General features: G+C 37.9%; 1 protein-coding gene across 4 annotated transcripts in view; it reads right to left on the reverse strand.

The window, feature by feature from the left end:
- Nrcam (neuronal cell adhesion molecule) overlaps positions 1-13544 on the reverse strand; it is a 277444-nt gene that overhangs the window by 201061 nt on the left and 62839 nt on the right. For all 4 annotated transcript variants that reach the window (XM_071613514.1, XM_071613519.1, XM_071613512.1 and 1 more), the window contains exon 2: positions 10584-10727. The gene's annotated coding sequence lies outside the window, so the exon portion shown is untranslated. The remainder of the gene's footprint in view (positions 1-10583; positions 10728-13544) is intronic.

Here is a 13544-nt window from a genome sequence, read left to right on the forward strand (position 1 = left end):
GGAAGTCTAATTACATCTTGTCTGAAAAATAAAAGACAACTATGAGTGTTACTGGGTTCCAGAAAAGGGTCTTGGCTTTGTATCCAACATCAAATAGTGTTTTAAATTTCAGTGGAAAAAGAAGAGAGAGAGAAAGAGAAAGAAAGAAAATTAAAGAGGCTGATAAAGACTTATTTCTGGCTGGTCTTGCTTCAGGGCAATCCCAACCCCTTTCTGCAGTAGCAAAGTACCCAGGGCTTCTCTACCTATAGCCACCAAGCTAACTACAGAGAGACATGACAAGAATTTTATGCAACAATCAAGGAAATAGATTCATAATATCAGTTGTCTGACTATCAAGTTTAGAAACACAGGCCTTCCAAGAGTGTGAGGTTCCTGCTGACATTAGGAAGTGTCAGTGACCTGAAGGGGAGCACAGAATCTGCTGATTGTGGGTGCTGAGCACATAGGGTCCTTCACAGCTGCATCTATTTGGCTTTGATTTAGAATGTATTGGAGGTGGAGAAGGGGGTATGATCAAGGAAAATAATAATGTTGTAGTTCCTATGTTGGTTGTTTGTTTTTATTCTTATTAAAAAATATTTTTAGTTGTCGATGGACATAATACCTTTATTTTATTTATTTATATGTGGTGCTGAGGATTGAACCCAGTGCCTCACATATGCTAGGCAAGTGTGGGGGCGGGATTGGAGTGCATTTCTGGAAAGTAAAGCTTTTCTGAAAGGAAGAACAACACATTCTTTAGAAGCAGATTATGTTACAGTTTGGTAGTGTTATTCAGTCACAAAATACAAACCGAAAGGGCAATTCATAGAGACACTGGGTCAGTTCTGGCAAGCATATACCAGTGCTGAACCTCAGGTTTAGACAAAACAGGAATGACAGGCTAAAGCTTTATCAACATTTGCCTTAGCAACTTTATAGACCCAAATAAAAAAATATATCAGTTCTGTAAATAAAGGTAACTGTCTCCAATTTACGCACTATTAATTCCAAAAAACAACCAGAAGAGCACAGTGGAACATGTACTTTCTATGACATCTCTCTTCACTTGCTCCCCTTCCTTCATTTCAGTAGCTTGTGAAGTACAATGAATTGTTAACTGTCCCCAAGCTTCAGTTCACAGCTTGTAAGATGGACATAATCATACTTGCCTCACAGCACTGTTGTGAAGACAAGGTGAAGCAGTAGGAGTGCCCAGCATAATGTCCTTGCAGATGCTCTTGAAATGTTTCTCCGTTCCTGCCCTTTCTACTCACAGAACTACAAGTCACCACACACACACACACACACACACACACACATACACAGAGGCTATGCCTTCTCAAAATGATGCAGCCTAGGAAAATACCTTGTCTGGCTCAGGACCTATAAGATAAAGATTAACAATCCAAATATATTAAAGTAAAAACTGGGAGTTAGTTTTCACTCCAAAATAACAAATTACAACATAGTAACTGGAAAGGGAAGCTGTTAATGAATGTACATAAAGATGGCTAACCAGAAATAAAGACAAAAGCTGCCTTTTCTTATCACATTAAAGTGAAAACAAACAAGACAGGGAGGAGGTAGCAGAAGAACTAAAGTAAAACTTCCACTTCAGGGATGAGGATAAGGAGTTAGACGCCCAGTATCAGATAGACAGAGACTCAGAAGTACACAGTCCCTGGTAATGCTAAGGAACACAGCCCCATGGTCTTGAATGCAGTTTCATTTTAAACATCGAAAGGCAGTCATTTGGCTCCCAGGGAATATAGCTAACTCTTGCTTTCCTAGCCAAAGAATACTGAGAAATTTAAATAAAAATCTAGAATGAGAGCTTTAAAAATATCTCTTTTAAATGAAGTATAGTCTCATACTTCATCAAATTTGATTTATGACAAAGACAACCATGCAATCACCCTTGGGTCAATAACCTGGAGATTCCTCATTCACTGCTTCACCGTTTTATATAGGGTGTGTGTGCTTGGGTTTTATTTCTGCATTTCATTGAAGTCTGAGAGGGGCAACTGAATTCCTAATTCTGAAAAGTAAACATCATCATGATCCACTACTACAGGTTGGGGCTTGGAAGCGGTTCATTCAGTAGAAGAACAAGTGGATGAACAGGCAAAGAAAAAAAAAAGCTTAAGGAACCAAGCTGGGCTGGAGGAAAGGAAAGCTTTTATATCCATATGAATCTGAAACTTCAAAATGGACTAGACTATATTTAAACTTTTAAAAACCTGAAAGTAACTAAAAATCTATCAGAACTGCTGGAGAACACTTCAAAGGAAAAAGAGATTTGACAGAAGAGATTTGAAGGCAATGAAAGGAGTGAAAATTTTAAAACATCTTTCATGTTTGTACCTCAGAGGCTTAAACTGTCCTTAGATTAGAGTACTTCTCCAACTTTAAAAGTATATGTGAATGCCCAGGAGCTTGCTAAAACACACATTCTGACTCAAGAGATTGTGGATTTTTCTTTCTTTCCTTCTTTTCTTCCTTCTTTCCTTCCTCTTTCCTTCCTTCCTCTCCCTCTCTCTCTCTCTCTCTCTCCCTCCCTCCCTCCCTCCCCCCCCCACCTCTCTCTCTCTGCCAGGGATTGAACAGGGCCTCACCCAGGTTCAACAAGTGCTCTACCACTGTGCTACATGTTAGAAGAAACCTACAAGTGTCTGCTGTAGGTTTACTATATTAGGATTTGGAGACATATCCCTTAAACCAGTTTTATTGTTTGACAGATACCAACAAGCTCTAGGTAGACTATCCCAAGGCTGAAATCAAACAACATGTCAAAGTGCTTTGTTAGCGGCAAAGAACATAGAATAGCAGTGTCATTACTATCACTGAAAGGATCGGGCAGGATGACGTGCTGAAGACCCAAGGTGAGAAGCAGAACTAGGCTTAAAACCATTCTTATCTGGTCTGAAGCAAGTGTTTTGCATTTCAACTTTTTGCTACTTAAAAGAGATATGAAGGAAACATTATTTATTTCCATTCATGTTGTCAAAATTCATTTCCAAAAGACATGTATCTTCCTGTCTCAATGAATATATTACATTGAAAATACTCATTTGTGGATGATTCAAGCAAGTATATTTCCTGAGTGGGGGCAGACATCACCATGACTATGGTAGTGCTCTTGATGCCCCCAGGAGCAACCATAGCACTCGGCGTACTCACAGCCTTGCACAACACCATTGTCAACTGGGAAAGTGAAAGGAAGCCTAGTGGAAATTCCCAGCCATGTGGGAGAATTTCAGAGGTGAGGCAGAGCAATATGGGATAAAACAGGGAGGCTCTGTAGTGGAGAAGCATGTGCTGAAGGAAGACGAGGGTTGAGGGATCTTATAAGAACGGCAAGCAAAATATTGAGCAAAATCCCCAAAAGAAGCCTCAAATGAATTAGGCCTTGTGATGCTAAGCATTGTGCTAAGCACTGTGATTAATACCCAGATCAAGATAATTTTATATGTTAGAACACTAAAGCCTACCCCACCGATATAGTACACAAACTCAATAATCAAGAAGGAGTCCTGGAAGACTAGGGTAGTGGCTGAGAACTTTATCCCTTCTGAACAGAGCCACTTGAAGAATTTTAACTTGGCAGTAATAGAAAGAATGAAATGTATTGGGGAGAATACTGGAAGCCTGAGAATCAGTAAGACTATTTTATTCTGCTGCTAGTGAACCCATTTAATCAAATGAAATCTTAAATCATAAATATATCTATAGAGAAGAGGAAAGCATGGTTGCCAGATATGCTGGAGCTCTGAGGCTGAAATGGCAGGGGTGAACCTTCAGGTCTGCAAGATTTCTTTGAAAAAGGTCACTGTGCTGTGATAAACAGCAGGAATTAAATGCAAAGGAAACCAGTACAAATGTGGTTTTATGAGACCGGATCATCTGTTGCAGAACAGATCAGCTGTGGCTGCAACAGAACCATATAGAGGCACTGGGTTCTAATCTCATGCTCTTTCACCTATACTAAGCTGTCTCAGCCTACTATTATTTGATAAGACATGCCAAAGAGAAAATGCAAAATCCAATATACTTCTTAGTAATTTAGAAACTTCTTAGTGGCTTCCTCTTTCTTCTTACACTAAGGTCTTAAAAAAGCATTTAGTCAAAAAATCTAGCCCAATATCCAATCTTTAATCTTATCTCAGCAATTAATCAATTGAAAAATAATTTGTTCTCCAAAGTTCCAGACTTCCTCCTGTTGTTCCAAAGCCTTCATAATAATACTCATAACTATTTCAACAGTGTCAACACAAAATTAAAGTAATAAAAGAGCTTATATTGGGTACAAATAAATGGTTCAGGATGGTAGTATTTAATTTATTTATATGTAGAATATAAAAATATGACAAACAGTAAAATTGAAAATTATGATAATATCTATCAAATTTTCAAATATACATAAAGACACCTATTCAATGAAAAATATATTTGTTAGGTTTTCAGAAAAGCACACACCAGTGTATTTAGCACAAAGATACTATAAGAAATTTAGTTATAGAGAAAATGAAATGTGGGTAATAATAGTTATTTTAGTCCATTTGCAAAACATACATGTGTTGGAATTCCTAGGAAGGCTCATTTCTGAAATCCCAGAATCACACAATCTAGAATTCTTCCTGGATTTCCTGGGAAACATCTCAGTCACTCAAGACTAAAAGTTGTCTTTTTTTTTTTTTTTAAGATTTTTATTATTGTATATTCCACAAGTTCCTTCCTGTGTCAAGAACAGAGGAGTTCCCTTGATACAAAACCAATTATCCTCCTCCTTTAAATTATATCCATTTCCTCTTGCTCTGTCCTCTGAAACGTGACAAAAAGAAATGTCCAATATGCTCCTCACAAAAGTTCTCCACTTACTTTCAGGCAGAGACAAGTTATGCCTGTTTTCTTATCTTTAGTCAATCTGATCTTTTAACTTGTACTCATAGGACTTCCTTTTTTATCTCCTTTTGTTTGGGTTCCCTTTAGAACTTTAAATTCCCTTTGGAATGCAGCTTAAATTCTCCATGTACTTCATAAAAGTGGACTCATGGTATAGAAGAGATATATAAAATTGCAGATGATGCGTCTTTTATTAACATCCATACTTTAATAAATTAAACATCAAAATAAAGACATTAAAATGTGTTCTATGATGTAACCTTGGTCAAAACTAGCACACTATTTATGGAATGTTTATAAGCAATTACTGGCCATTATAATAATAGTTATAATGTAATAAACATTTCCTATATGCCAGGTTTGAATACATTGCTATCAACTGTAGGAGGTAAGTATTACTAACCCCATTGTTTTTTTACAGGAAAGGTCTGGGCTACATTGTCATAGATCTTGATTATGATTCCAGAGCCAGTACGTATCACAGTGCTGTAAAGACACATGATCACCTGCGCATACACTCTTGTACTATGTGGTCCCGGTATGGTGACTGCTGCAGCTCAGGTTTTCCTGGTACCAGATGCTGAGATGAATATTTGCATGAAGGAACTTACTGGTGAGGGCTCTTGGGCTCAACACCTGTTGGGGGAGTGCCCAAAGTAGGACCAGGAAGTGGGAGAAGTTGTGTTGTGATAGTCACAACAAAAGCCACAGCAGACCCTTCAGGTACTGTATTGTTCTCTCTTGCATCCCAAGATCCACCAGTTGTTGAATGCATGCTGCCCAGGGCAGATGGAGTGAGGCAGCTCTCTATAGCTAAAGGCTGAGGATGATCTCCAAAAGGAGGGATCCAGCTGTGGGCAGTAGACTGTCAAAACCTCCAGGAAGGGTGAGGAATCTGGGTAGTACATAAAGCTCTTCTGCAGTCATGAGTCCTAACCAGCTTAGAATGTGGTTCTATATACCTTTTCATGGGTTTGTAAGTAACAAATCTTAATGTCAAACCTAAGATTGAGAGGAGAAAAGTGCTACAAATACTGTTTTGACTTATGTGTAGGACATGAGGAATTTCTCCCTCTTCAGCCTCTCTCTTCTGGCCTCTTCTGTCTCTGTCTTATTATTTTTTTTGGTGGGGTGGGGGGTACTGGGGATTGAACTCAGGGGCTCTCTACCACTGAGCCACATCCCCAGCCCTATTTTGTATTTTATTTAGAGACAGGGTCTCATTAGTTGCTTAGCACCTTGCTTTTGCTCAGGCTAGCTTTGAATTCACCATCCTCCTGCCTCAGCCTCACAGCCGCTGGAATTACCAGCATGTGCCACCACACCAAGCTCTTTGTCTCTTTTCTGTCTCTCATCCTCTATGTGATACACACATATTAATATGATTCTAGATAAAACATGAAAATCCTGATGGTAAAGAGGGGAAACAGTAGAGGTGACAGAATAATTTAAAATACTGAAAACTTAATATTGCCATTTCTGAATTGTTCTATCAGTAATCAAATCTACCTACCCTTTAAATGAAAGAAAAAACACTGGGTGAAAAAAAAACCTGTAGTGGTTCTGCATCCTCAACCATTTTTTTAACCCTAAATCTTTCCTTATAGACTTCATTTTATAAAACATATTAAAAGGTATAATTGCCTGAGGATGGTTCTTGTCTAAAACAAATAGCACCAACACATTATTGATTCCAAAGAGGGAATCCTATTGTTTTTTTCTTCATTTGCTAATGAGAACAACCAATTTTTTTAAGTTAAAAAAAAAAGTATTTATTGTTTATTTGTATCTATTTATTCATCATGTAAAAGCTTTTAAAAGCTAAAAATTCAACAACTAGCAAGAATGGTTATTAGAACATGCATTTGAAATAGATCCCCAGGGTATAATGAATGCAGCTTATATTCTAGGAAAATGTGAAGAGTCATTAATTCATATTATGCTGCCTGGCTATTCCATCAACTAAGGCAAAAATAAATCCACTAGTCACCATTCTCATTTTAACACAAGCAGCAAGATATTAGTGCAATAGTTGGGGTTCAAAAGTTAATAATAAACCTGAATCAAGAATAATTTCAAAAGTACTCAAACAACAAAAAGCAGTGGAGAATAAAAATTCAAATACAGCAGGACGTTATCTGATTAAACACCCGTTGTCATTGTCCTCCACCAAACTGACCTGCAAACTGCTGATGTGAAGTCTAGGACCTCTATGGTGGGATTGAATTTGTACCAAAAGTTTGTGTGTCAGCATTTCCTCTCCTCTGTCTTTTTAAAATCCCACACCACAGAAGGGCATAGGGTAACACATTTTACTGCTAAATATGATTCGAGCCTGTTGGAATACTGCCCACTCAAAAGTGTCACCCTGGCAACTCACCCATGGCTTCTGCTTTCTAATAGAAATTCTCTCCAGACAATCTTCCTTTGGAAGAATCCACTGGGTAGGAGGGCAGTGTAAATGATTTTTCCAAATCTAAATACTTGCAAGTGGTAACCCCAAAGCTAACATAAATTCCATGCATTATTTTGTTTGTATAATGGTTCTTGTACACGTTCACCTAGATAGAATATGAGTAGGAAGCAGCCACCCCCTACCAATCCATCCTGCTCTTCTCCCCTGGTAAGACAGTTCAGAAGATACTGCCACCAAGGCAGGTGACAGTGGTGAAAGCTGACCACCATCCCCCATTCCTTAGCCACCACATCTTGTGCTCAAAGTCTGTAATAGTTTCCAAATTTGTTCACCCTTGCTTGTACCATCCTGCCCAATGCATCCAAGCAATGCAGAGGGCAAACTTTTAGCATGTTCCAGACAGTGTCTCCCCACAGCTCTCATCCTTATCCATGACAGGCTCTTCCACTGCCAGTGTAATAAACAAAAATTGTCAAGGGTCTTCTGTTTTGGAGACATCAAATGTGTATGTGTTTATTCCACAGAGAATATGAGTGAGACAGAAAAACAGACATGGAGTCACAGAGAGAAAAACAAAGAAAGAAAAATGCAAAGAGAAAGAGTGAAACAAGGAGAAATATTCCTTGTTCCCTGCACATGAGTGGAAGCTCCTTTTGTTCCTGGTAGCTTTCGGGATGAGTGAATCATGTTTTGGACACGCACTCCGATGACTTACAGCCCACTGGTTTCACAGCAGAAACTGACCATTCTGTGAATTTCAAGAACAATTCATTGTCTTCAAGACCACCTACAACTTGCATGCATATGCCATCATTCTAAGTTACACCAACTCAGCATTTCCACATATTCATTTTCTGTACATAAAATTCATAGCAGAGTGCAGCACAATCGACTAAATCAGAAATATCTTCTGCTTAAAAGTGGTGGTTTTAAAATCATTGATTAGTGCTTTTTTTAAAAAAAAAACTGGAATTTAAACTTAGGTGGTTTGATTCTAATCCTTCATTTTAGTGTTAGGACTACTATAGAAAAATAAAGAGTACCAAAACCAAAATCCATGCTTTTTTTAATGTTTGAAAATAATAAAACATTAATTGGAGCCTCAAGTATTAAAGAAAAATCTGTTTGTTTAATCTAGTGTGTCTAACCAAAGCAACTATCACCAGTGTGAACTGATTTAATTAATTCAACTCCCTATTTTAACACACAGAGATGACTCCACAGTTCAAAAAATATTTGGGATGAGAGGAAAAAATGATGCAGTGGAAAGGCCAAAGCAGGCTTCAAGAGACCAGGGCTCTGGTTCCAGCTCTCAGTATTAGATTTAATTTTGCTTCCAATTAATTTTCTCATGTATGAAAATGAAAGTGATAGATTAGTTCATCTTTAAATTTCTGGAAGGATGGTAATAAAATGGACTAAAAAGTGTAAAACAGGAAGGTTTTGTAATTTTCCAGAAACTCTTCAGGAAAAAAAGTCATTATGCCAATTAGGACCATAATAATCAAATAAAATTCACTCAGAGTCATGCTATTGTGTTGTATGAATTTAAGATTTTTACCCATGACATTCCCTCCAAGACAGCTCTGAGTAATGAATTTAAAAAGTGTAACTTGGGTGGATTTGCTCTCAAACAGTACAGCCTCTGTTGCAACAGACCTGCTCACCATGTGTCAGGGTGGCCCACTGGGAACACCCTGGGGTGGGGGGCTGACATCACCCAATGAAGAATGCAAGAAAGACCCTGCTCAGTCTCCCATAAGCAATGTTTAAATACTGGGTAGGGCAACGGAACTGAGGAACTGAAAAGAAACCATGATTAATACAGAAAAAGAACTATACTTTGAAAAGAAAAGCACTTTCCCTAACTAATTTCTATAACTAATATGAAATTATAGTTTCATACTTTGGCACTGACTTCTAACTCTCCTAAATTTTAGGGTTTACATTGGTTTTAAAATACTGCTTTAAATCCCCTTTTATCAAAAAGTCACCATATTTATCCCTAGGAAATACCCTAATTTACTATGCCAAGAAAATAAGACGAGAAACTACATGTAGAAATGAAATGGTTAATATTAGAGGTTTTTTTTGTTTGTTCATTTGTCTGTTTATTTTTGAGAAAGGATCTCCCTATGTTGCCCAGTCTGATCTTGAAATCATGGACTCACCATGAGGTGGGAGTGATCTTCCCACCCCAGCCTCCCCAGAAGTTAGGGACTTTAGGTTCCCAGGTAACAAATAATGTTAAATTAGAAACTAATAATGTGATGAGTTGTGTCTCAAGTGGAGGAATGAGTAATACTGAAGGCTTAAGTACAAAATCAAATTTACCTTTTTAAAAGGATTTATAGTTATCACCTTCAAACTAGTAAGTCAATATATTCTAGACCTAATTCCTCCCCTTCCTTCTGCCTGATACAACTGCTTAATGGACATTTCTACCCAGATGTCCCATATATATACCCCAAAGTCCTTCCTTCTCCAAGAATAAGTCTGCTTCCCTCTGGAGTCCCTCTATGACATTATCATGTTCTCCGTCCATCTAAGTCAGAACCCAAAAATCACACAATCCCCAAATCAGGGTATTCTAGCTCATTCATCCCCACCCCTACCCTCCATGTTCGTCACTTCCTCTACCCAAATTCTAGCCCTCCTACTATTCTCCAGATGATCACTTCTATTGATAGGTCTGTCTCTTACATTTGACAGCTACCGATTGAAGGCAAGGACTTGCCACCTTTTCTTCCTAGAAGCCTAGCAAAGTTTACCAAACTGAACTGAAAATAATCTATGGGGGAAAATAAATTAGAGGATAGAAGAGTATTTAGGAGGATTATACATGTTTGGGAATAATAGCAATTGTTTTTCATACTTATGCAAATAATTCCCCATAGTTTAGAAAGTAATTTGATTTAAGTTGATCCTTAAAGCCATATTAGAAGTTAGGGCATATCAGAGATATGCTGATATAGTCTGTAAGTACATAAGAATTTTCTTGGAAGAGAGCAATATTATTGAGATTTTTAAAAGGGATGTATTTGTGCATTGCATATGTGTGTGTTCTCAAATATAATTCTAAGTCAAAGCTCCACTTCAAATTGATTGATTTTCTTCATAACTACTACATTTTTTCCCAAAAAGGAAAATTATCAATTGCTTACTTATAGAGAATTTTCAGCAACTTGTTTCTCTATTCACTCTTTAAGGAAGTGGGCTTTGGAAAATAGACAGTTAATTCAGACTTCTAAAATCAAAGAGAGAACGATTCCCCTCTCACCTTCAGAGGATCCACTGGGCCTAGAGACTCCCGGAAGTTTCCCCGCTTTCCGAAGCCGTTCTGTTCCCAGGATGATGCCAACAGCTGAGAGCAGCTTCAGCAAACAAGGGTAAAGAGTGCCAAGGAAGAATATCACAAAGATTCCTAAAAAGGAAACACACACACAACAATGTAAATTGGTTTTGGTTGGTTAATTCTCTTAAGCTGAAATTTCATTTTGCTATTCCACTAAAACCAACAAGGGGAACTTAATACAAATGAAATTCACAATTAATTTAACCAAGCATTATTGTACTTAAGAACATCAGTATGTCTTAAGACACTTTAAGTGATTCAAGGGAAAAAGGTAATGAAAAATGGTAACATAATTCCAATTACATTTCACAGAGGGAGAGAAGTCTGAATTACCCCTAAATAGCAGGAAAAAAAACTATGTGCACAAAAAAAAAAGAAAAAGAAAGAAAGACGGCACTGATCTTATTCGACTCTGATACTTCATGGGAATACAGTGTGTTTTACAATCACATCAACACACCGGCTGCTTCTGGGAAGAATCTAATACAGGCTGAAAAGAACAAACAATGAAGAACTTAGTATTTGATCAAGGTTGACGATGTCAGAGAGGAACTCAGCAATGCAATTACATTTTAGAGGTGGCTTTGAAGGCGGTGAGAAAAGAAGGCATCTGGGAATAAAGGAGTTGCTGAACACACAATTGTAAGAAGAAGAAAAAAAAGCACAAGGTGAAGGTAGAACTCGGTAGAATGAAACCTTAATTAAACGGAAGTCAACAAACAGAAGTGCTTGAATAGAGTGTTTATTTAATACCTCACTTTTATGAGAAAGGGTAAAATTCACAGAGAGGATTGTTCAGAAAGCTTCTGCTACACCAGAACTTAAGATCAGTTGCAGTAAGAAGGGCAGAAGCTGGGAGTTCTAGACCTGCCCCTCCACTGACAGTATGACCTTGGGCCTGCTAAATGCTCCCAACCCTGCCTGTGCATTAGCATCCTTAGGAAAGTTTTTAAGAAATATCCACTTCGGGACTTCATCCAGGCCAAATAAGTCCCTGAGGGTAGGATGGCATCCAAGCATCAGTGGTTTTTCAAAAGAAAGTCAGAGAAAATGTTCTTTGATGACCCCTATAATCTCTGTCTTTTCTACATTTTAGTACCTGATAACTCACTTGTTTAAATTAATAGTGTCCAAAAGTTTTTAAAGATTTATAAAATTGATTCCCAATTTTTAAGAGGCATGAACTGAGGGTGAAGAGGGATATTGACATATCCAAATTAAATAGTCACACCAGGATGGAGTCCAGTCTGGGGAGAAAAAAGCCAGATAGTAAGCTGGGGCCAGGCACAACTCTGTTCCAAGCTGGGATTGGTAAGAACAGAAGACAGAGCCATGCCACTGTCCAGGGACTGCAGATGCTCTTAGCTCTCTGGGCAGAGGAGAGTATACTAACCTCTCCATCCCTTAAGGATGTAAGTACCAGACTACAATGAATGCCTTACCAATTCCTTAATGCACTCTCAATATACTTGTATCATACTGGAGTTGGAGTAAAAATAATCCTAGAAGCTAAGTTATTGAACATTTTATATGAGCTAAATGGTGTGTCAGGAATATCCTTGGAAGAACTCTGAGGCATAAGTATTGTCATCTGCCTTTTATAAATGAGGAAACTGAGGCCAAATGAGATTACTTTTGTCTCAAAAATAGTCACCCTAGAATTTTAAGAAAGCCAATTTCCCCTGACCAGGCCACTGCCTTATGGCAACACCATTGCCAGGCAGGCTGGAAGCAAGGCCACTCTGCCCTGCTGCCTATTTGTCTTTATTATGTCAACACATTCTTAAGTTGAAAAGTGAAAACGGAAGCATCTTAGTTCTCCCTGATGCTTTCAGATTTCGTCAGAGCAAATAATTTCTGTTACTTGACAGAAGGTTAACGTTTTATGGAATGATTTTTATTCTCCATTACATATGCACTTCCAAATTAGCAGAGGTTCAATGTGGAGATTTAATTATACTGTATTGGAGAACTTTATTCTCAGACAACTATCCGAAGAGTCATCACTGAAATCTGCTCTAAATGACTCAGTCTATCTGACATTTGAGTTTAAATGAGTAACTGAAATCTCTGGAACATCATTTACAATATGGGAAAAAATTTCCAAACATGCATACACTCCTCTTCAATCATCTTAAAGAAGTATTCATGTTGCAGTTTGCTGCTCCATTACATTCACATTATGGAAGTTATTTCTTTTTTTAAATAGCATTGTTATTGACTGTAATAAGATCTAATTTACAAATATTTCACATTTGAAATATATTTTATTTAAGAAGCTAATGCAAAAGCATTACTGTTTCTAACACCTTAGGCATATCCTAATTACACTGAGTCAGAATTATCTTCATGGCTCATTTTAAGAATAATGTAAAAAAAGAATAATGTAAAAATATGGCTTTCATTAGACACCTCTGGGAAGAAATGCAACAATAATGATAAAAATTAAAATACAATTTGCGGAGGTGGAAGGAGCCTGGAAGGTCACTGAATCCAACCATCTATCTGCCTAATGCCCACTCTGTGTTTAGGGAATTCTTGAACCTGTCACTGATTCCAATTCTGGCCCAAGGAGCCACATCCAGACATTTAATGCAAATGTCCCCAACCACAGCACACAATTCAGAAACACAGGGACAAGCTGTGTTTTAGCAGAGGAGGCCAATGATTGGGTCAGGAGTTAGCACTTCGGAGGCTGGTGAAGGACCCATATGCCAAGTCAATCAAACTAGCTTTGGAGGGATTTGGATAGGATATTGGGAGTCATGGGAGGATCAACTGAAAAGGCAGAGATAATCAGAAAATTAAGAAGAGAGACCATGATGGGAAATGTCAGTCTCTGAGGTTACCTTGGATCCTGACAACTTCCTACTTTTCAGATCCAAA

The sequence above is a fragment of the Marmota flaviventris genome, chromosome 1 (assembly GCF_047511675.1).
Source record: "Marmota flaviventris isolate mMarFla1 chromosome 1, mMarFla1.hap1, whole genome shotgun sequence".
NCBI classification, from domain to species: domain Eukaryota; kingdom Metazoa; phylum Chordata; class Mammalia; order Rodentia; family Sciuridae; genus Marmota; species Marmota flaviventris.